The following is a 25,636-nucleotide window of genomic DNA, read 5'->3' as shown; positions in this document are numbered from 1 at the left end:
TTATTGCAACTTCATATTTATTGTAAATATTAACCAATTGATCGACTTAAATGTGTTTGAATTCTTTATTAAAAGCATTAGCGTATAATTTAAAAATCTTCTCAAATAACATGTTTTCTTTATGCTATCATAATATTTCTTCATACTGCGTATTCGAATTAAAATGTCAACAAATTATATATAAAAATATAAATGGAAATCAACCCATGATACTTACCATAATTTTGTGTTAATTAGGTATCTTTTGACAATTGTCAGTAAGTCGTCATACATTCCGAGTGTATTGGATAGCCAAAAATAACTTAGATAAGTGTCATAATGTAAACTAAATTATAGAATATTAACCGAATGAATTAAAAGAAAGTTACAATACCGGCAAACATCTGATTCTTAGTTAAATTAATTTCAATAAAAATAAAATTAAATAAAATGAATAAATAATGTTCACTAAAACTTTTATTTTTATGAATTAAATCAAGAGAATAACTACGGTTTTATTTTTAAACATAATTAGAAAAATTATGTTAATCGTATTATCCTTAAGTGGCTAATTGAAAGCGAAAAATTATAACTTTCTTTTATTCAAATGTATTATATTATACTAATCGATGTTATTTCTAAGTAACAATGTAATCGTAAATGTTGTACAAGTATTATGTTAATAAACCATAAGCTTTGTTTCACTTTCATATATTTAATAAAATATCTAATATGAAATTATTCTAGATATATAATATTTTTATAGATCCGAATTATGTTGAATATATATTATGATTTTCCATGTGAAGACATTTTAAGTATGTAGTGGCTACAATTTTATTAACATAATACAAAATAATATTACTATCACTATATTATATGCTATGCTAAGTCTCATTCACTGTGATAAAATAAAGTTTCTTTTAAACCTATTTTACATTTGAAATATATCAAATTGTTTCTATGAGCTATATATAAATGTGAGATATATAAAAATGTAAATTCTTTTAAAGAGAACAATACAATATAAATTTTATCACAGTGAACTTTCACCTAATGTTTCTAAATAATTTCATTTACTTTGAATTAATTCAAAATTACAATTTTTTTTACAAACAAGATCTCTCAATTCATCAGCAGAGAGGCAATTAATTTTAATATATGGAAAGTATTTTATATTTGTATATTTAAATATTTTAGTTTAAGTTACGACTGTACTGTTTTATATCTCATATATTTTATACTGATGTCTCTAAATAAATGTGGACGAATAAACTGACTCTTATTTATTTTTGTTTTAAAAACTTTTTTAAATTTGTACTTACAGCTTACTATAACAATTTTCAACCTAGCTATCCTACAAAATAAGATTTAGGAATGAATCACAATATCTAATTGATAAAATCAAAGATAATTAAAGTAATAGACCAGCAATGCTCATAATAATAATAATATCCTTTATTTTCAAAATTTAATAATAATAGATTAAAAGTTTTATTGATTTTGAATTAAGAAAAAAATACACTTTAACATTTAGGAATAATCATTTACTTGTAAGGTTTTGCTTTGTCCACCGATGGACATAGGCCTCCTCCATCCGGTTCCACTCGTGTTAGGCGTTGGCCAGGCGCGTAACTTCAGCGACGGCGGCAATGCTCATATTAAAATTAAAATACTAAAAATTCACTTACAACTGAATGAAAGATATGAATCATTTAAACTGAAGAAACGTTTCTACACTACTAAAACCACAAAAAATCGCGGAACATACATGGTATTTTCGTATAGCCTCAGGTGTGAGGAATCACAAATACACTGTCACTAGTTAGACCATCCTGTATATTTCCTATGTCAATACAATATGTAAAACATTAGAAATGAAAATTGTAATAATAGTTCTGAAAATGAAATTTAATAGTGACCAACGTAATTCTTGGTCTTAAAAGTCTTTTGAATAATTCTTTTAAATCTTAAGTGCCGCCATAACCTTTGTAACGTTTCCTCGCTTGCATTCAGCCCTTGCTAAACAGTGTTTGGCAACATTGTCTCGGCGTCAGTTCGTTGTATAGATTTAAAACGATGTCAAGACACGCTTTTCTTAACATTTAATATTATTAGGTAGTCATTTCTTATTTAAATACAGCTTGTGACATCCATCATCAAAACTTATAATTAGTATCATGAGAGTTACAGCTTTTCCATAGCATTGATTTATATATTTTCTTTGTTTTTAGTTTTCAAATTTTTATGTAATCTTAATTAATGCCCTAGTACATTTACAGCGACATCTAGCGTGTAGCGTATAAAGTGTGTTTGGTGTACATCATACATAATAATATTACTACAAGAACACGTGATAGTTATGTTATTTTCCCGTAGATGTCGCTTCAAAATTTGTGGCGGCGTAGCTGATGAAATACAATGTTTATTTTTAATAGTAGGATACTTCATAAGATGTCATCCAAAGTAAAAAGTGAAATATTAATAACACTGTGCCGTTTTTTTTTGTAAGCTTACATATTGTCAATCAATGTCACTAGAGGGCACAACAGTCAATATTTACACATCTGTGCTACATTTCTTATTGTTTTTTTTTTCGTTGTCCTCTTTTGCAACCCTGAATAATGGATAAATAAACCAATGTAGATTTTACATATAGAATTTAGGAAAAATACTTTGGCGTAGAAAGAAAGAAATCCGGTTCCTTAAGGACTGACAGACTCTGTCTGTCCTTAACGCTTAAATAAATCTACAATATACGAGTATACGGAATCATATTTCCTATTCATGTAATGTAAAAAAAATATTTTAATTATACTTGTAGTGATGTGTTTATTCCCAATTTATAGTGGTATTGTAGGGAAAACACCTAGAGAATTTAAAAGGAAGATTTAATTTACAATCAAAATAATTTTAGCATTTAATATTTCCAACGTAGGTTACAAAATAAATATAATTTAATTATAAATGATGGTAGAAGGTAGGTGGTTAGTATGTCAAACGTTGCCGTCGGAAACTACTTATTAAAGTTAAACTAAACTTATTATTTTTTTTTTTGAAGTATACTTCAACTCGTAAACAGTAGATATACATAAATTGTTAAACTATAATACACTCAAATAATAGAACAAGTTCTATTTATTTTATTTAAAAAAAAATTATTTACGGTTAATTCTTGAATCGACAGATAATTTATACGCTTTTTAAAAAGTTTTAGTACTTATAGTAGAGGCCAAGAATTCAGAATATTAAATATGTACTTAAAAAATGCATAACATTTTATCGATCCCATCGAATATTCACCTATGTTTTTGTACGTATTAAAAACGGTGCTTGGCGCCCGACGAACAGCTAGAACCCAAACAAAATCGGTGCGGCAACGTCGCACAAATCGATTCCTTTTCTTATGACCAAAATAAACACATCTTGTTTATCTTTTTTTATATATTATTTTTTATACGAATGTAAATTAAATTAAGAACACATTTCAAAATTCGAATTGTACTCTTCCAATTATATAAGCTATTTTTAAGTAAACTATTCACTATTAATAATTCAGTCCTGGTAGTAAGAAGGACCATGAAAATGGTTGTTACCGAAATTAATTCTACGTAAGACGCTTATTAAACGTAAAATGACCATTATACAGGTGGGTTTAGCCATCGACGTTGTCTCATAAAACTAAAATTACTTTAGACGATATACAATTAAATTACATTATATTATGAGACCAAAAAAGGTCCCTGTGTAAGGCCGAATGCAACATAGGTCCCTGATGTTCATTCCTCTCACAAGTATACACAAGTTATGAAAATAGGCTATATTTTTTATTAATAGACTTGCTCTTTCGCGAATTTTGTAAACGTTTTTGACATTCATACGCATCTAAACTAAATAAACGAATTTTGAATGATTTTATTGATTGATTGATTACACAATTATTTTCACAATCTATACGTCTTTGTAAGTTCTTGACCTGAATCGTGAAAAAAGCAGTTCTAAAGCACCCATGTTGCACACATGTTACACCATGCATATTGACTATTATTATGATAATGCAGGAAGCGAAAGAGATATGTTGGCACTGAGGTCTGTGGATTGAGGGATCTACCCTTTGGGGAAGAGTCTTAATACCGACTTCTATATATTTGTATAGAATTTCCAAGATTATTTGATATTAAAAGACCAATTATTTCATTTTGATTAGGAATTACTTTACAGATTATATATACATAGTACATACTTACATGTTGTTATAGCAAATGCATAGAAACCCTTTATTAGTACTTCATAAAAGGTCATTCTCGCTAATAGGTATGTTAATTAGAAGTGTTGTCCCTGAGGTAGGTCCTGTAGGTTCGATTCCGGGTATGAACCAATGGACTTTCTGCCTATCCGCGCATTTATTATAGAAACCGGCTAGCCTAAGACCCAAAAAGTCGAAGGCGGTTTAATTATATTACATCAGACTTGGCTTACTATGACTGTATGAAGACATGATTCACAAGACTAAATCAAAAACAGGTCTGAAGTCTGTAATAAAAAGGCGTTAGTAAGTTAGAAAAATGTTAAATAGTATTTTTTATATATGTATAAGGCGAACGAGCCTGCGGGTTGCCCAAAAATGGGTGTCTATATTTTTAGTGGGTGCGCTGCCGTCCTTTGAGGTAGGAGTACGCTCGAATTGTGAAAAGTTAGATTTCTCAGGGAAGACCCCCGCCGGTAGTTGATTCCACAGTTCGCTAGTTCGCAAAAGAAAATGCCTTGTGAGACGGACTGTGGAAGATTTCCAGCCATCGAGGTGTCCAAAGTGTTTTTCAAATCCGTAGCTGAAACTAATGGATTGATGCTGTCTGCCCTTAAAAATACGATATCTGAACTTACTGACTAGATAACACCAAACATAACTATTACCAAGATAGCCGCTTTCAAACGATATCGAAAAATAACGAAACGTATTTAACGTAAACGTATGCACTCTAATAAACACATATACTTATAGAGAACATACAAGAAACACAAGGCATGCAAGTGTGACATTTTAATCTACTTAATTTATTTAAATTTAGAAATACAAATATTAAATCAAATATGCAATAAAAAAAATTTAAATTTTTCTTTATTGCAATTAATATTAACTGCTGTTTTACTGTAAAATCTTAAAGTTTTAAGCTTGATGCACGTAGCAATATTGGACGTTAAGTATCCCTTTTAGACGGTCCCCACAGCTTTAATCAAACTTAGGGGAATCCCCTCATTTTGACCGATTGCGGACAGTCTATTGTTATGATGGTCTTACAATAATTACCCGCACATTGCATTGTTGTTTTCGCTTTTTGACAATTGCAACGATAAGATCGTGATTGATCATAAATAGTGCTCGTACTTTTTAAACTTAGCGTTCGATTGAAAAACGTTCATTTGCCAAAATGTGGCTATGACATTAATGTCAGAATAATGAGGCCATGGCCATGGTATGAAAATTACTTCCGTTTTTGGGTTATTATTGAGTTATTAGCCAATGGCGTTTTGATATCAAACCTCAAAATACAACTTGTCACAGATTACATTTGTTTCAAACCGATTCAGTGATATTAACGAAACATTTTTTTGAAACCAAAATAACTTAAGTCCATTATTGTACTAAAACTACGAGACATCTTGTATACAATTCCCATCTTCATAATTCTGTTACATAACACACAGTGTACGTAGTCGTAAAATTTGTTTGTCAGCATTTTCAAGCGACAGGCCGAGCGGTGAGAGATATCTTGAGACAAAATCACTCTTGCTTTGAACAACTGAGCCAACCTGTTGACAACGGTACACTTGAGACAAAACTTGCTTTTATTTTCTTCTACGCTTTATATTTTACTTTGGTATCTATTACATTTTAAATCAGTACATCGCACTTGATAATCCAGTTATAAATTTAAGTGCCGATATATCTTAGTATCGTAAAATATACGTTAAGTACGTATATGCAAGTAATATATATTTTTTATGTAAACAGGAAAGAGCCTCATCTGATGTAAGTCATGCCGCCACTCATAGACATTCACTTTGGAAAATGACTCGCAAGTGCGTTGCCGACCTTAAAATATAATACACGTGAGATATTTGTAAAATTTTTGTATCTCAATCGAAGAGAAAATTCTATTTTATTGATTTGGAGGCAAGGTTACGCCTATCGAACTAATTAAAGTATCGCCAAGAATCAAAAGTAATTATGCGGAGGAAACCACATAATAAAAATAGCGGAAATATGAATCAACCAAAATAATAGTAGAACATCAATCATGTTAATTAGCATTTGAAACTGTAATCAATGAAACCAATGATACCTAATATATATCAACTATACCTATAGCTAATCACGAGAATGGAGGTATTTTCCGAGTTTGCAGACATATAAACTAATAAATCTTTTTATTTTATTTACAACAGCTTACCAAAGCTCGGCACAGCGGTACATAAGAAAAAAATGAAGATTTAAACAAACACTTATAGGGATAGAAAAAACACGAAGGGAAAAAATAAATCGATTCATGAATTATAAAAACTTACAGAAAATATATTTCAAAGTGTGAAATCCACTCAGGAATTTAGGATATCCAAACCTAGCTCGTTTATCAAAATGTTCAGAATATCAGTAAGTTTCGAGCACTCGAAAAAAAATTCTTCAGGTGCCATTTTATGATTAAAGGTTGGTTGTTAACAGATTGAATTTCCGAGCATCTTGCGCTAGACGAAAAAACTCGGCTGATGTAATGCCGGTCCACTCCTATACGTTCCTTTCCTTGTTTCTACCAGCTCGTCTCTTAGCTATCATAAGCTGCAACAGTCGTATAGTTGATGACGTATACGAGATATACGACTCTCCGTATTTTTACAGTCTGCAACTTTCATATCGTTCTGAGAAGAAATTGTTCACAAGTTAAGTAAGATACAATTCACAGTTTAAAAACATATGATACTAATGTGCATTAGATAGAAATATATAAACCGCATTATATTTAACACTGTTAGTACTTCGCTGTCAATCTATATTTTATTTATAAATCAGGTATCTGGCTTCCTGAAAATAATATAACCATAGCATAACCGAGTACAGGAAAATGCATGTCAAGGTTCTGTACCCGCTTTTTTATTTGTTTAAATGTCATTTAATTTATTAGATCCTAGTATTGCCTGCAAAGGTCCTAAATTTTTTAGCTTTTTCTCAGTAAAACTAATAATTATTGTAGCCATAGATTATATGCCATTATGCTCCATTTAAAAATACGCAATTATGCATTAATTTCATAGAAATGAGAAAGTAAGTTTTTTTCTTTGGCTTCAAGTCACTACAGAGTATCGATATTATGTATTTTTAGATAGAGTTATTGGATGGCACAAATAAATCACGTAAAAGATATTTTTTTACGAAAAATCATACAATCAAATAAAGGTTTTATATGACATAAAATCATTATTGTACATGCAAATAAGTTTACATTGTGCTAATTTTGAATTTGATTTAAAATGTAACAAGTGTTATCATTTACTTTTATGACATAATATTTGTGTCGGATTAGATGTTAACTTTGCCTCAGTATAATATTCAGAACCAGTAGGTATCCTAAATAACTTGACAAAAATTATATAAGAGTATAGATGAAATCTCGTAAAATATTGTACATTTTTCGATAATGCTCAATAAAATGCATTTTGGTCGACTACTACCAGAACTCGCTGCTTTTTGGTACACAATTATATAAAAAACAGTGGCGCTACAACTTTTTATGTCTGTTTCGTGATCATTTGTATTTTTCTAATAAACAAGTAGCGACTTTTTGGGTCTAAGGCATGCCGGTGTTCTCACAAGCGAGTAGAACAGATAGAAAATAGTACTTATCAATTACGCGTTCAAAACAGACGAAGTTATTGAAATAAAGTTTCAGTAGAATTAAAGGTTTGAAAGTTGAAATGAATATAGTATAAATATTATATCTACCACAGTAGCATGTAGTTCTTTTGTTACTTACTCTTCAAAATTTGATTTGAAACCTGATAATTTAAGAAAGAAAGAAGTTTTTTTTTTATTCATAAAAATACTCCTGTCCGGCGACCCTTAATTGACAAGAGTGCACAATTAGTGAGTTGACGCGGTGATAAAAAGTCCATAGACCAAGGATGGAATTTTAATTTAATTAGTAAATAATAAGTAAATCATTAGTAAATCATTATCAAGCAATATTATAAAGGGAGTAATTTGGTCATCATTGTGTCATTAGTCTATTAGAAAAGGTTGTATTGCCACTGATTTTTAATATGAAATATGCCTACCACTAAACAGCGACTTCTAGTAAAAATAATATATTTTACGACATTTCTTCTGTATGTTGCAATGTTATTTTTGAAGATATTACACAAACTTCTATAAAAAAATCCGTTTGTCCCCTGTTCTATAAAAACTTCTACGTACGTAAGAAAAACGGCATCTAGAAAGTGCGTAAGGTTCTGAAGAGAAATTAAAAAAAAGAACAATTAAAAGTATGCATATAATATCTATGGCTATCAGGACTGACAGACTTGTAACGCAACTAGAAAGATTTATCGTTCGAGAAAAAGATTTGTAGTTCTAGACAAGAATTAAGAGGTTCTGTTTTACTATAATTACTTAAGGTATATCTATAGTATAGTAATGTATTACAAACCAGATCACAAATAGCTAGCTTTAATGTATCATTAGGAAACATAATAAATAAATAAATAAATAATTATCATTTATATGTTGAATATTGTATATCATTTCAATGAACTAATTAAAAATTTCCAAAAGTGATCTTGTTACAAATAGTTCGCTGGTGGCCAGAAGGAGGTAAGCAAATTATATTTGTCTCTTTTTCTCTTAATAACGTAACTGGATACGGCAATAAATAGACAGTGCCCCGTCTCTTTTTCACGTGTAGAGGCTTCTCAATTCTTGTCTTTTGTTTATCAAATGCTTCTACGAACCTTACCAACCTTGAAGGAGTTTGCAAACTTGGAACTGAAGTTCTAATATTTAAGTTTGTGTAGTTTTAGAACAATATTACACGATAAATGAATCCAAATAAATAAGGTGGAGCAAGCAATAAGGGGCAAGCTCAAATCTTAACACTGACCTAATAACTAAAATCAGTATGGTAATGATCGAGGTAAATTTTGACAGATCTTAAATCTATATTGAAGCTGTTATAAGAATTTGAGTCGAATGTTCCATTTTCAAATTTGATTGGTACTACGTCATTAAAGTGTATTTTGTAAGATTGACAACAATTGGTATAGAACTTTGATATCTCTGGTATCATAAAGCTTAATTAGATGAGTTTGTTTTAATTAATCAAATTAATTGTACTCGATTTATTTGGTTTGTTTTCTCACATACGAATTACAGTATTTTTAATATTATATTTTTTAAATTTTATATTAATATAAAAGTATTCAGCAAGACGAGTTGGTTCCTATAGGTCATACTTTTGTTGGACTTGTGAAGCGGGTTTTATTTTGATCGCGACGCGCCGCTGCGATGACGTCACGGCACCCACAGTATTATTTCTAACAGTGTTCTCAATTGCAATTTAAACATGACTATAATAGCGCTATTGTCTTGATAAACGAGAGCTAAAACAAGTGTGACAATTTGTTAATTCATGAAATAGAAAACTAATATAATGTATATTCTATAATTAATTTAATTATATATTTGATAGGTAATGGGAAATGTAAATTAAAATAAACCTTCCACTAAAATTTAAAAAAATGAGATCTATTTCGTTAAAGTTTGATACATGTAATAATACAATACATAAGTTTATAAAAGTTGAGATATGGATATTTGCTAAAGAACCAAACGATGCTAAGCTAGTTCCTGGCATCCACAGTAAAAATATTGATACTGAGCTGAGTTTTATTAACACGAATATTTTCTGTCATATTGTATATTATACGGTTTTTTCGTGAAAGTTCCTACTGATTGTGTTTAATACTGTGGCGCAAGCTAGCAGGGAACTAACTCCAAGTCTCGAGTTTACTGTTCGGTGTGATTGTTCGAAACTTTAGACATTCGTTAAAAGCCTTACCTTTCACGTTTCTTAGTTTTTTTGCCTACATTTAGATGCCTAAATCTTAAATATTTATAATACATATTAGCTATCTTGTTTATACTCAATTTTATTTTGATTTAATTTACCTTATTCATAATCTGCATTTATCGTAAAGAAATTAAATTGAAAATTATCAATTAGATTGCCAATATTTTTATTCTGTTATTGGAATCAGATGACGTTTGTGAGCTTTCAATATGACGTTTGTTAGTTGGCAGCTTTTAAATCAAATAGGTACATATATGTTTACATTTTTCCAAGTTTTCACAGTATCAACATTATGCGGGTGATAGCTAAATATACACATTTAGATTATATCCCCAGTTATATTGCCGTTAAATCGAAGATGTCTTTTCTATTATTGTGAATTAAATATCAATTCAAAGTTCGGGGCGTAACATGACCGTTATCATAAATTTATAAGAAACAATATCCATATCTTTTAGTAACATACAAACTATTGTAGAAAGGTGTAGAGTGAAGTGTTAATCTTTTAGAATTCGTCATAAATAACAATCAAACGTGATTTCACAACGAGTTTATTCTTTATTTGATTGACACCGCGGAATTTAAAAACGCCAGAGCGTATTCATTGCAAAACTAAAGGCTGAAACGTGATACGCGACTTTTCGGCGGTGCTTAATTACTAGAATTACTTCTTCATTACCCCTTTAAGCCCATAGCTATCCCCTTTTCGACGCCGCATAAAGTAATACCTGGCAATACCTCGAAGTTTGAAACCCTATGCTCTTCAAAGTTTACAAGAGACCGTTGCCTCGTTCGAAGAATGGCGGAATCCTTATAATGCAGGTTGTATACGAAACTTGTTTGACCAGAATTGAGGAAAAAAAAGTGGCAGGCAAGTTCGCCTACAATAGCATTCCGCTTCGGCCCGCCTGCGACCCGCCCTCTATGCCTCCCCTCCTCGTCCCGCTGCTCCAACGTCGCGCAGTCCGCGATCAAACATTGAGTACGAACGCGTGTGCCGCGCTTACTGATTCAACTATACAAAACTAGAAGCAATTACTTACTACCACTAAATTGTAAATAGAGCATGTAGATTTTCATTTGCGCATGAAACTTATCATTCCCCAGTGTGCATTAGGCTACGATATATTAAGTAGAGTGCACTATTTAGTGCATTTGTATTGCATTGTTACTGTGTGAAGTGTTATATCGCTCCAATTATTCGGTGTTATCGATTTTACGTCCACTCATCCCGAACAGCTGTTTGGGCATGCGAAGGACCCGGCTGCCTCTCTGTATTTTTCTTATTTTACATCAAATAAATTCATATTTGTACCGGTTTGGTGAAAAAGAATTTCTGTAATTATAAGTATGAAAAACGATAGTTGATTTTAGTTTCAGACGATGATAATTGGTGTTGTGACGTGAATTTGTCTCGTGTACTAAAAGGTAAAAACAAAGAAACAAAGCAATTTACGTTTTCTTACAACAGTTACAGTGTCAGTGAAAAGTGAAATTAGTGTATCATTGAAGTGAATACGCATTGGATTTTCAATTCGGATGAGGAAAAACACCTATTCTTAAGGTTAGTAATCGTCTTAGTTTGTATATTTCTAGTTTAAACGCTGAAAATACTAAAGATTGTGTAGGAGTCGGCTCCTGAGAATACCCGTAGGCCTATCCGTGGCGCGGTAATATAAACGCACTTGTTAGTAGTTCTTGCATTTTAAACAAATTTAATTCCAAATTCAAAATATAAGCTAATATAGCTAAATTCACCCAATTAATCTATGATTGTACTGAATTTTTTTTTGTACTTTGTAAGTCGAAACAGAATTTTTCCTTAAAATCCCTAGATTCTTGGATTCTTGTGGCATTTTTAGCTTGTAATTTTTAAACCTATGCAAATTACCTAAAATATCAATTATTTCTGTAGTGTTAAGGTATGTGTGATAACATTAATGCTAGGGGATGCCTTGTTATGCATACTTGAATTGGAAAGCTTATTTTTACAGGCATGATACTTCTTTAAGGTGTAGCCTGCTGGGATTGATCCATGTGGATAGTTCATGTGTAAGGCTGCCTAAAATGTTCTTTCTCTTTAAGGTACCATTCCATTATACAAAGTAATAATAAGTACATGAGTCAGAACTAAGAACACCTCTTTCCCACTATTACCTAATAAGGATCAGAAGTTATTTGGTTGCCTTGTTAGATTTTCATTTATTTCGAACTTTTCATGAGAAGTAAAGAAACCTTAAAACCAGATTTGAAAATAATTAGTCTGAATATGTTTAGCTTAATCTAATGTTATATCGGACCAAATGTAGACTTTTATTTACTGATACCAATATTTTTAACAAATACAAGTTTTATAAGAGACTTATAAATACATATTTCCATAATCCAATCTGAGTTATTGTATAACAGTTTAGGGCTTATTCTATTTTTTATAAATCTAATCCCAAAAGTCTTCTTGTGTTTTCTACTTATTTAAACAAGCTTTTTCTTGTTTGTTTCATTATTACTTAGAATTGTGGATTATAATAGCAATATAACTGTGGTAATTTCAATATAACATATATGTTATATCCGTTTTAGTTTGTTAGTTTTGGTAGCTGCCAACTACCATTGTGGTACTCCATAAGTCTGGCTTATATCCATTAACCAATAAGTATAATAATTTCTTCTAACAGTATTCTGAACTAAATGTATATCAAACATTGCATATTTTCTACAAGTGTACATATATCTGAGATATACATTTATTTTTGTATGGATGTAGAGAAGCTACCAATATTACTTAAAATACTAAGTATTACTTATTAATATTAGTACGTACCTTTTACTACTTCAAATTTAATGACCACCACGAAGTATTGAAATGTGCTGCTGTTATAATAATTTTTATCTAAGTAGTGAATAAAACATCTGGACAGCAAATGTGTAATGAAATTTTATTAACGGATATTCCGTCATTCAGTATTTTTTATTATCATGATACTCGTGGGATTCGTATTCCTAATTCTGTTTCTTATAATTCTTAAATGGGTTTGTTTTTCTCTCCCTCTTCATGACGTACCTAATTAATAGAGAAGTATATAGGAGGCCTATCGTCTCGTTAAGTTTCGGCATCACATAACTATTAGAAACTTCTGTGTTTTTAATATAAATAAAGCTATTTGCGGTGCTGATTATAGACGCACCTATAACACGTCTTAACTATCAATCTTATTTGTGCACTGTCAATGCTTTAACAATTAGGTTTCTTCTACTAATTGTACCTGATCCAGCACTGTAAAGTGTGTGTAAAACTAACAAGAAAAAAACAGTTTGACACCGCATGAAACCTAGATTATAGTTAGATTAGCGTTGAAGAATTTTGGTATAATGGTTAGCCGCTAAAAGAAGGTATGTCAATGGAAGGGTTTTAGAAAGCCGATATATCATTTGCGTAAAATATAAGAAATCGCATAGAACAGATATCGTCTACGTCGTATACTCTGCCTCAAAACGAGTTTAAAAACAAGTTGAAAAAATCGATACAACGAATTGCATATTTTTTACTTGTAAAAAATAAATAATGAGTTGCTGCTAACCGGAATTATAAAACTTCTAAGTACGATATTAAATTGTGCTTTTGTGGGAAATTATTGAAATCGTTTGTAGCATTTCGTGAGTGTGTATAATTTTTCTATAATAGTAAAATCTAGTACATAAGAAATTGAATGATTTGGATGTCTTATGAACTTTTTGTTATAAAGATATCGTCTTTCATGCCAAAATGATTTTTGATTATTATATATGAAGAAATAATGCATTGCATTGGGTAAAATTATTGTAGTTTTAGTAGGGTACCTTATTTTTTCTCTTGCAATTAAAATAGCCGATATTAATGATAACGATCGAATGGTGAAAGAATTTTTAAAATCGGTCCAGTACTTTTTGAGCCAATTCGTTATAAACATACTCACTTACAAATCTTTCAGCTATATAATATTAGTAATGAATAAAATCTATTATTAAAATCAGAAAGTCTATGTCTCCTTAGTTGCGTTTAGTAATAGGACCTCATTGAATTATGAAAGCTAGTGAAACCTAGTAAATGTCACAAGATCTATACTTAGAATTAGCGAATATAATTTGGACAGCATAATATATAGCCGCGGCCTTAGATTACAAATGCGATGAGTGACTTTAGCGTGTGTTCTTAACTGCGCACTATATCAAATTTTAGTGTCCATCCATTAGGAGGACTGGTTGTAATTAGAGATCACAGTGACGGTTATAGAATGGCGTTTTTGTCTGGCAACCGTTCGCAAATAGAGACTTTTGTTTAGAATATTTCTCAAATTTTAGCTTAGGCGTTAAGGTCGGAACTTGCTTATGATTGTGTTACCTAATTGTGATAATTATTACTTTCAAAGACAACAGCCTGAATACCGTACAGTAAAACTCTAATACTTTGAATTAAAAAAAGTTGTACCGGTCGCTGAATACCACCATACCTCACTGAAAGGTTCCCACTATCTACCAACGCTGGTGCTCTATATCTTCCAGAAACGATAACGAACCCGAATTCAGTATTAAGTTTTTTTAACATGTAATTAATATTTGTGAACTCGATGACTTCCCAAACTAATATAAGCTAAATAATCGTATGAAATATGCTATAACACAACTCCAAAAAAACAGAATCGTTTGCATGGCATTTACGTCTTAGTTCTTAATATTAAAACCGAATTAATGTATAGTATGTATATTTATTAAATTTATGTCGATGATAGTATTGTAGAGATGCATTTTTTTTAAATTTACCATGGATACAAGTTCTTTAGGCGTTAAAAGCGTGTTAAATTATTATTAATATTATTAATACATTTCCAGTAAATCACGTTGATTTGACCGTATTAATTGTGACGTACAGATTTAATGAGTGTAAGTAATTTGCATTGCAAATTTATTGTTATCCTATTGAATGTTTAATTATGACAAAATTTTGTTAATACTTGAATTACACGTTTCCTTAAGTAAAATCCAAACGAGGAAGTAACGAAGGCCTTTAAGAATAATACAAAAACTTTATTTAAGGAAAAGTCGATGTTAACGTATTATGTAGAAGCTTTTGAATTAATTTCTAGGAAGTCGTAAACTTACTGTATTGCTACTTTATTACCGAGTAATATGACTATATACATCGTGAGAATTGACTATGATTAATAAAACTTATACAACGCATGTAAACGCGAATTCATTAATCTTTTGAGTGCTTTACAGAAATCGTAGCCATCGAGAGCCTGACACATCAAGTTGACAGTTAACCATTTGACATTTCTGAGTACTAAAATGTTGATGTACTAACGCCATCTATCGCCTAATAACACTCGAACGAAGCGAGGGCAACTGTTACTTCATTTAAAATGAGAACGTACAAAGCATACATTGTATCGTGTACAGAATTTCCTAAACACGTAAAACATTCACAAACAAACGTATCAAAGAACGTATTATGTTGCCAGTATTTTAAACTGAGACCTATATTGTAGTCTAGTTTACATTGTTAAATGTTTATTGCGACAGGATCAGTTTTTTAAACCTTCACAGATGTTTATAAAGACGAATTGATTTGATATCTCATGTGATATCAGTTTTAATTGTGTATTCAAACTCGTGACAATTGCACAATTTAATGATGATTTCGTAAAAACATTGATTTTCCCGACCGCGTCTGTATAAAGGAATGGTTTAAAAGGATTTATTATTAAATTATTATTATTATTGAATTAAGCATTTCTTTCCTTTTTTCCGTTTTAATAACATGACCTGCAGTAGTCTCGTCATCATTCTAGGATTCGTGTCCTTACAACATCGACGGTAAGAAATACATAAAAATCAATCCAGTCATTCTAGAAAGCTCTAACCTTTCATTAGCGACACTCGTACAAAGGATTTGAATCATAGACAATTATAATTTTCAAGTATTACCAGAGGATAAAACTTATTTCTAAGGTATGCAGTCTATCTGTGCACGCCTTTAATTAAAATACAATTTGATATATTTACGCATGAGGCCTCATTGCGAGGCTTCATTCATTCAACAGTCAACATTCAGATTAATAATATTTCAATGGCATAATATTACTTTGTTCTAAGACTTTGAAAACTCTATTTAACCAAAAGTAGGTACACGAAATTTCGAAAGTACTGTCGGTTTGCGTTATGAATCATACAAGTTAAGTATAAAACTTAGTTTATAATACGAGTATTTTGTAACGTTTTATTTAAAATCGTTTGTTGTCTATTATAAACAAGCGTCAATATTATAATTGTTAAAATCGTGCCTCGACTTTGCTCGATGCGTCAAAGCTTACATTTACTTAAAACGCCATCTGCCTATCTAACGACATTTGTCAACTTGTACTAATCGAGTCTATTTTTAGACTTGTAAGATTTAGAAACAAGACTAAGCGCGAACTAAGAGTCCCGAATGTCGAAATGCAATATGTTTTTCGCACAAATATTGTTTCTGATACTATCGAAAGTAACTATTGTTTCGCCGGCAGCGCAGGACTGTAAGGTTACAGCCATGTTAAATATACAAAGAGAACGCTAAACATAACTAAAGCTCGACTTATGTAGATTATTACCCAAAAAACTCTCTCTCCTCCTAGCAATCTGATCTACGAGTATAAAAAAAGGGTACGTTTAAATGCACGTCAATATTATGGATTTTGACAGATAAGAGCAAAAGTACGCTCTAAGTCTCGTTTCTGAATCTCTTTAGCTTCAAAGAACAATAGTAATAATGTCCAACATCAAATATTTTTTCTTAAGAAACTGTTTACAACACAAAGCTCAGGAAATTTCATAATTGTGTCTTGACTAAGCCTAAATGGCTAAACGCTTGAAACTTTAGAAGTTGATGTTGATATGTGTAGCTTTCTGATATCTCCATTATTTTTTTAATATGGGGCACATATAATTAAGGAAACCTTAGTTGGACCGGAGAATGAAGTATGAGTTGTTGAAGTAAAAACCAGCAACCTTGGGTATACCGACGAGAATACCGACTAAGGAAACTAATTAAAAGAGTGCAGACAAAGCGAGAAGTTTTGACTACACCTAAACAAACTGAAAACGCGAAGATAACCGATTTATTTTGTCGGTTATTGGTGTCCTATAAGTTGTCATACAACCCACGCGTACTGGTATACTGAAAGATCTAGACATATTAGCGTTACGTCGGTTCTTTGAAGAAGATCCCAGATGACCAAAAGTGCAATAACATAGTTGCTGCGTTTATTTAAACACGATCTTGCTAGAAAATTGATCCTTCGAAACGGAATTTCTCGTTAAAGAGCAAGACAAAACTCGTTGAGACTAATACTTCAGATTTTACTTTATGGCGCTAGATCCTCAACAATACGAACATCTGAATGGAGAAGAATAGATGCTCTGGAAATTTGGTGTTCTAAGCACTTAAGAAAACAAACGTATCCATGCTAAGACAGATACAGGTAAAGACTCCTCTTTAGACACCGGATTTTTGTTACCAACGGTGAACGGATACTGAGTTTTTAGACATGCAACACGTACAGGACCAGAAAATGTAGAAAAACTTGTTGTGATCGTCATATTGGAGGGCAGTAGACCTCGAGGCCGATTCATGCTCTATCCAATGTAACCTGTACTTTTCACGTGACACTTGCAAGGGAAAAGGGAATTTGTTAATTTTAAAATATTTTATTTAATAGGCTTTTGATATAATATTAGCAAAAGCAAACGCTTTTCTATTAACAAATAAGGAATGCAGTTTCAAACAAGGTTCATGATACAACATCTCTATTGAAAATGAGTTTTAGAATTAAGGGTCTGAGAAGAGCCAGTATTAATAAAGGACTAATCATACAATTAGTATTGCATTTAGTTATTGTAATATCTATCTATTATTCAGGTGTTTAGATTTATACTATTTGATATAGGAACCAAGAACGAGTCGTCAATCGGTACGTAATTGCGTATAAACACACTCCCAACCCTAATCATTATAATTTGAACGTATTCTTATCAACGCACGTTATAATTACGTACTCACATCTCGACGTGAAATATTTTCGTTCCAACGTGCAGCTAGAAGCAAGCGGCCTCCAGCCAAGTGAAATGCACAAAATCCATTCGCTTTTATCTCGTTAACTTGGGCTGACATTAAAAATTAAACCCTAAACCCTTAAAATAAGACTCAAACTCCAACTCTGTTATTTTTTATTCTATAGATTCTGTGTAACGTGCCGCGATCGAACGATTTTGATATTTGTTGCGATGGATTTAAGAGTGAGTTTCGCTGGTTGGTTGAAAATAAGGGTCGAGTAAACGTGGTTTGCTGAAATGCTACTTCTATGCTTGGTTTAAGGTTGGTTTTTATATGGGTGTTATTTAAAAGTTCTTTATGGTGTTCTGGCAATCAGCTGTTTGGGCACGACGTCCCCTTGCCGCGGATGATGTCAGCTCCCTTCGTTGTATTAAATTTTGTAAAATTGCGTCCCCTAGAGGTTTAGCACAGGATAAGTGCAGACTGTAGATATGTTGTAAAAACGATATCGAACTATTGCCATTTGTGGTAAACATTTCTTCACTTCGTAATGTTTTTAGTCACAAAGACTTTTCTTTCATTAGTTATGACTGAATTTAACTTGAAATGATTTTGCACAACAATTGTACGACGGTTGGATTATTGTCTATTATAGAAAATATAGTTATTTTATAAATACAGCCAATAAACTGTACTCGTAAAACAGGATACGATAAATACACAAAGAAGTGACTGGACTTTAACATCAATAAATTGTTTGAATCTGTCTCACTGAAATTTCGTTCTGCAGTAGATAGATATCCTTCTAAATCAAACTAATTCATGTTTTTTTTTTAATTCAAGAGCGAGCAAAAAGAATTGGTTATACCGCGTCACTGGCTAGCCACAGGAGTCTGTAAGAGAATCAAAATGTAGTAATTTTATTAGACAATTTAGTATATTTACAGACTTCATAATATAATCTGTTATCATAGATTTGCTTTATGTTGGCTTCTATTCAGAAATAGTTTTGCGCCTAAACTGGAAGTTTCGGGATCCAAGAACTGTTCCATCATCCACCACGAGAAATTCTCTCTCTATCAGTCATTAAGTTAACGGACATTATAATTATTAACCGATACATATTACGAGAATTTGTAGGAAACTGCTTCTGCTGCTCGTAGGAAGAAAGCCGTAGGACCGCCAATATTTATTAAATAAAATAAAAAAAAAATCTGGGAAGAATTCGCTTGATAAAGCCGTCCGTTGCGTAACTTATGTAACCTGTTTTTTATATGTATGTGTATAAGGTGACGAAGTGTAAATAAATAAATATATTATTTACATTGATAATACATCTATTTTTAAATTGTTTACTTCGTATAGATAGCAAGCTTTAATTATGTTTCCTTTATCACTAATGTATCGTTTGTATGACGTAGGTACGTTAATTAGGCTCTACCAAAACAAATTAAAAGGCGCGCTGATCCGTCATGCATAATTCATTTGACGGCGTTCTAACGTCTACTTTCATTAACTATTACTGATTTTTCTTGTTTAAAAGCTAAATATGTAACCTTTAAGAATCTGCTTTTGGTGGTATGACCGCCTATTTACACCCATTTTTTTTAAATCTTATTGTTTGTTAATAAAGTGTTCTTGACATTACCCTATTCTTCATTATAACTAATTTGCAATGTTTTAACCAATTTTCGGCTCTTGCGTTAACGCCGTGATAAAAAGAGACGGATGAGTAGACCTTAGTAACGGTGCCCTGATTTATTTTTAATGAGAGGGTAAAAGCTGAATAAATATTACGCATTTGAACATTTTATTGGATTTAAGTGCAAATTTGTATTTTCTGAATTATATATATAATTTGATAAATATCTCTCTCTGCCTATCTCTGCCACGCGTTTTCACCTGCTTTCAGTTCATCGATAAACTACTAAACTTTTTGCTTCGAGATAAGCGCGTTCTAACAAACATATAAAACTTTATATTATTAGTAGGTATAGACTTTGCTTTCGTGATAATTGGCGAGTTTAAATTCTTTTTTAAATTTTATATATTGAGAAAGATAATAACTATCTTACTAAAAAATGCTCTTCTTTTCGACATGAAACAAATCTTTACATAAAGTACTTACTACTAGGTACTTAATAATTAAATCGATTGGTAACAATAAAATCATTATAGTCTTACTATCTTATTAGATAATATCTTTATATATATATATATATATCAAAGAAAGCAATAAGCTAACTAAAATTAGGTGATGAAAACATAGGGTAGTATTACTTATAATTACTAACTTATTTATTCCACTGAGATACTCAGATGTCAAAACTCTCCTCCGTGACACTAGACTTATGGCGAAGTTCAGTAAGCAGTAGGTACTTATTATATTGATTATTTATCTATCTCAATTTACATAATTGTCTATGTTATATAGTGAGTGTAGCTTAAGATCCGGTTGTCTTAGAATACACAGCTGAAACTACCTCCATAATTCCCCAGAAACATGGCGTTACAAACCTCAACGTTCAGGCACAATAGCGTAATTATTTAGCAGACTTTAAAATTCTAAACAATATCGAAATCAAAAGTAAAAAAGAAATAAATCGAACCTGACTATTACAGATGTCAAATGACAAATTTAATCGGTCCGAGACAGATTAAAATGTGATAAATATAACTGTAGAAGTATTACCAAATATGAACGTGCTTCTATATTTAAATTTAAATTCTACGCTCTGTGGACACAATTTAATTTATGTTCTGTGATATTCCACGGATCTACGAAACCGAATCATGGATGTCAATTTTATGGTATTTTGCTTTTAATACTTATTTTTATACTTCTACAATATTACAAGGATAGATTTGATTGTTTGATTGCCATGAATAGCATCTAAATCTCTAAAACTCAACAACAATCTAGAATCTCATATTTGTCATGATGGTATAGGTTAATATTTTTTTACGATAAGGGGAACTTGTAACAGAACAAAGTGATGTGCTACCGTTTAAAGGAAACAAAAAAATCATACTAAAATTTTCGCCTTAACATAACTATTACAAATTATTTACGAACCATTCAGGTGTCCTGAGCTGGGATTAACTGCTGGTATTGCAATAAAATTGTTTTGTTAAGAGCAGCAGAAGCCAATGTTAAATGAAGACTTAACTTTGTATAGGATATTGAAGTTAACGGTTATGGACGAAACAACTTGCTACGCCGTGGCGATGTTAGACTTTGTACTGAGTTGTCTACTCTTACTAGTTACAACTTATATCGTCAACGTATACACGACATAACGGTCGATCTATTTTGAAGTAAGTTTAAGTACAAAAAAAGAGTGTGAACTAATGTACACGCGTTAGAAGTTATACTTCTTTGGCGTATGGAAAAAAATAACTAAAATGCAGTAGTTATTAACGATAAATATTAAAATTAATCAAAAAGATTTATTTAAATAAATAAATTATTAGTAAAACTATCACCATCGTATATGAAATTGATTTAAAAACACCAAAATAATATTTATTTATTCACACTGTTTAATTGTACTGTTACGAAACACGTATTCTAAATATAAAAAAACTAGAATATACAACTTGAACATAGTTATCGATTTTCATGCCACCTAGACCACACTTTACGATGTCGAATTAAGGTGTTGGTGTGCGCGCGCATCGTAAAAATTCACTCTCATCATTTTCTCCATCGCGCCAAAAGAAGTATAACTACAAAAATCCTTGACAACGACTCGTTAAGTATTTCACTTTTAGTAATGCGAACGAGTATGATTAAACAATGTTATAGTAACGTTACTTCTGTGAAATGCATTTGCTGTTCACACAATTGCTCAAATGAAAATCCAATTATACAATAACTAAAATTTAACTATTGTTGACGTGTGAATGAAGATATGTGTCCTTTTAATGTGGTTGGCGGTGTAGTCGAACCAATTGCAACATTATCTTCTTCAGGTGTGACTTTACTAAAAATCTCTTAACAACTTGAATTTTCAGGTATCTTGCGCCAGTCTAAAAAGCTCCTCGGCCACCACGACTTCTTCCTTCTACCAGTCCGTCTCTTGCCTCGTAGATATGCGACTTTCTGTATTTTAACAGTCTGCATAAACTAACGTGTCGTCTGGATATGTTGAAGGACTTCTACATTCGTCACTCTCTGAATACAGCTGATGCGAAGTGGTGGTGACACATCTCAAAAGCTTTGACGCGATTTTCGTATAGTGAATATTGTTACTGTATTTGTTTTATAAAAACATATTACAACTGGAGAAAGAAACCCCGAACCAGCACGATTATCTTTAAAAAAACAATATTGCAATTTATATATGAATGTGGGTTTTAGGAGAATTAACATTCAATGAGTCATTCTTGCCTCCTAAAAATCCCAACTTGTAGTCAACTCAAGATTCCTTTTAAAGGGCTAAAAAGGTTTCCCAGAACGATCTGTTCGGCTAACAATAGATCGTTTTGTCGGAGATAAATGTATTATTTACGTTTAAGCGGCAGGTGTTATTTAAATGTTTAAAACCTAACAAAGTTTTGTAGTTATGAGACAAATTTGCAGCTTTTAATCGGATTTTTTGTATTGCATTGTCGATCAAACTGGTGTTAGGTAAAAGAAGTAGGTATATGCGTACCAATGTTATAGAGAGGAAAGATTTTTATTTGTATGTGTTATAAAATAACTTGACTGATTTTAAAAATTCATTCACTATTAGAAGCGATATAATTTAAGGTCTGTTGTTACAATATTGTTGCATTTATTTACATGTGTTGGGACTAATTATTAGTATACTTCTATATATTTTATTTGTTTCCTACTCTTACTTGTATGGCATTGTTTTTCCGGAGACATTTAAGTACATTTCTCTAATAATAACTGTCAGTTTATATATATATGTTTGTGATTATATGTTTTTTTTTATTGATTTAATAAGTATTAAATAAATAGTTACATAGGTAAAATATGTCCAAAGTATTAAATGTTCATGTTGTAACAAACAGATATATAAATAAATAAAAAATATGTGATTTTTAAAACGTACTACGACGCCCTTTAATAAACGGTGTCAGAAATTAAAGTTCTTCATAAACTGATGCATTCTCCAGAGTGTAATGACCCGCTGAGCTCTTATTGATCCGAGCATTCGTACTACCTATATAACATTATACATAAAAACCTCTTTGGATACTACCTTAATATGTAACGTAATTTCAAATGCCATATTTGGCTTTGTTTGAGTCAATTGATAGTCCTTTGAATATTTAAAAAGTAACTCCGAAAAATATATGTTACCCTGGTTATAGGAACTCTCACTTCACCTCTTTAGATATATGCCGGTTATGAAAACTGCTCATAAAAAAATAGCGCGTACGTATTCATCAAACTATGTTTCTGAAGTTTTTCTGCTCAAGACGAGACTTTGACTTGAGATAACAATTGGAATATGACCCTAACTCGTAGTTTGTAAACACATTTTATATCTTAAACCTATTGGCACTCTGCTGTCTAGTCGTGGGCATGTTTAATAATTTTAATAGTTTTTGATATGAAATTAGTGACTGCAAAAAATGGTTTTCTATCCGACTCCGTAATCATAGGTTGTAGAGACTCCAGCAATAATTGAACGATTTTTAAGTCAATGTACTTTAAACTTTTTATCAAAATTTTCCTTGATTAAAAATTCTTCGCGGATTTTAATGTGGAACTTTGGTCCAACTAAGTTTTTCATTAAATAGAGTTTTAAATGTTTCTATCTTAATTCGTAAAACGTATTTGGCAGCATAAACCTACCTATATTATGTGGTCCGTTCATTGTAGATTCGTATAGTCCATTTTAATCATGTTGCCTTGGTACTCCTACCTAATCAGTATTAAGTGTTAAGAGGGATTTAACTATTTTAAATATTTATGTAACTAATTTAGTTTTGTTTTTCCACGTTATTTGTATGTCTAGTTAGTTATATTTATAGTTATATTATCACCAACAATTGGGACTTTCGCTGAAGTCGGTCTGTATCGATGTGTGTGTATAATGAAGTCCATAGGCATATAATTTAAGTGGCAAAACAACGTTTTCCGGGTCCAGCTTGTAACTCTACATATAAGAAAAATAAATTAAAAAATAATCGAAAAATATGTTGCTAAGCCCAAAACCATAAGACGTCGGGGCCAATTTGAGTCATATTCTTATTCCTTGAAATTTGATGAATTTGATTATTTAGATAGATATTTGAATGATCAAAAAACGGAAGTTTAGTACTTAGGTATTAGTTCCGGAAAAGCCAACAGTGATTGGGGTCGCATTGTAAAATGTTCCATATACTGGTATGTAGCTACTACAATGGATGGATATGTAAATAAATCATATTAAAACGAAACAAAGTTCGCGATGGTCAGTAATAATAAATGCAAGGACTTTTGGTAGTGTTTGTACCAGTTTTGCGGCCGATTACCACTTCTCTATGCGATTGTTTAAACATGCGCACGCATCCGAAACACGCTTGCGAAATCTAGACTCTGCTCTACTATTTACGAATCATTATTTCTGATGTTTGATTCATAGAAAAGTCTCATTACATACATGCAGAAATCAACAAGCACTTTATCCGTTGTCTTTACAGTATAGCTTTATGAATTTATGTTATCCGTGTAAAATATTATTTGGTGAATTAAAATATATTTGACAAGTTTACGCCCGAACCGATCGATCTTTTTCTATCTACATCTCACACCAACCAAACCCTACGAAGACAAACCATTTTTGACTACTACTTCGCTCTTCACACTCATATTTGATAATCAATACAAATAATATTAAAATATACATGTCTATGTTTAAAAGATATCCAATAGCTTTTTAATTATTAAAAAAAATTGATGTAAGTTAAAATCTTAACAAAAGGTTATTTGCACAGTTGAACTGTCATTTTCATACAAAGGTCTATGATCCACATACACCGATCCGACCTACCATGGATAGCTGGTATCGATAGATTTCTATTACAATCCGTCGATTGGTTATTTGAGCACACCTTTATCAATATTTGGATTAAATTGTCCATCTGAGATGGTCAAAAGGGGATTGAGATAGGTTATTGGGTTAGGGTGTTAGTCTAGATAATTAGCTATGAGAACTTTTTAAAAGATAGGCATCTTTATAGGCGATTGATATACGAAATGAAAATGAGTTAGAAAATTAACATAGCAGTAAATCTGGTTACGAAGCCCTTATCCGTAGGAAGTAATCAATCAGCCGGTTATCTTGAAAGTATTACATGCCAATGTATCCCGTATGTCAGTGGACAAAGATTGTAATTCGTGTGTATCTTAATTTCGTATAAACAGCTGTGATGTGTGCATACTGTTTACATGTAAAGTGCTATTTGCATTATGATTAAATAGAAATACTGTTTTATAATTTTAAGTGGGAAAGTAACCAAGTAGCTG

At 31.4% G+C, this 25,636-nt stretch overlaps 1 protein-coding gene across 2 annotated transcripts in view; it reads left to right on the top strand.

Moving 5' to 3' along the window:
• The first annotated feature begins 11,068 nt into the window (after window positions 1-11,068).
• LOC111002797 (protein winged eye) overlaps window positions 11,069-25,636 on the top strand; it is a 76,515-nt gene continuing 61,947 nt past the window's right edge. For both annotated transcript variants that reach the window (XM_022273026.2, XM_022273028.2), the window contains exon 1: window positions 11,069-11,661. The gene's annotated coding sequence lies outside the window, so the exon portion shown is untranslated. The remainder of the gene's footprint in view (window positions 11,662-25,636) is intronic.

Source organism: Pieris rapae, chromosome 8 (assembly GCF_905147795.1).
Source record: "Pieris rapae chromosome 8, ilPieRapa1.1, whole genome shotgun sequence".
Classification (NCBI taxonomy): Eukaryota; Metazoa; Arthropoda; class Insecta; order Lepidoptera; family Pieridae; genus Pieris; species Pieris rapae.
This window is presented reverse-complemented; position numbering and strand designations above follow the sequence as displayed.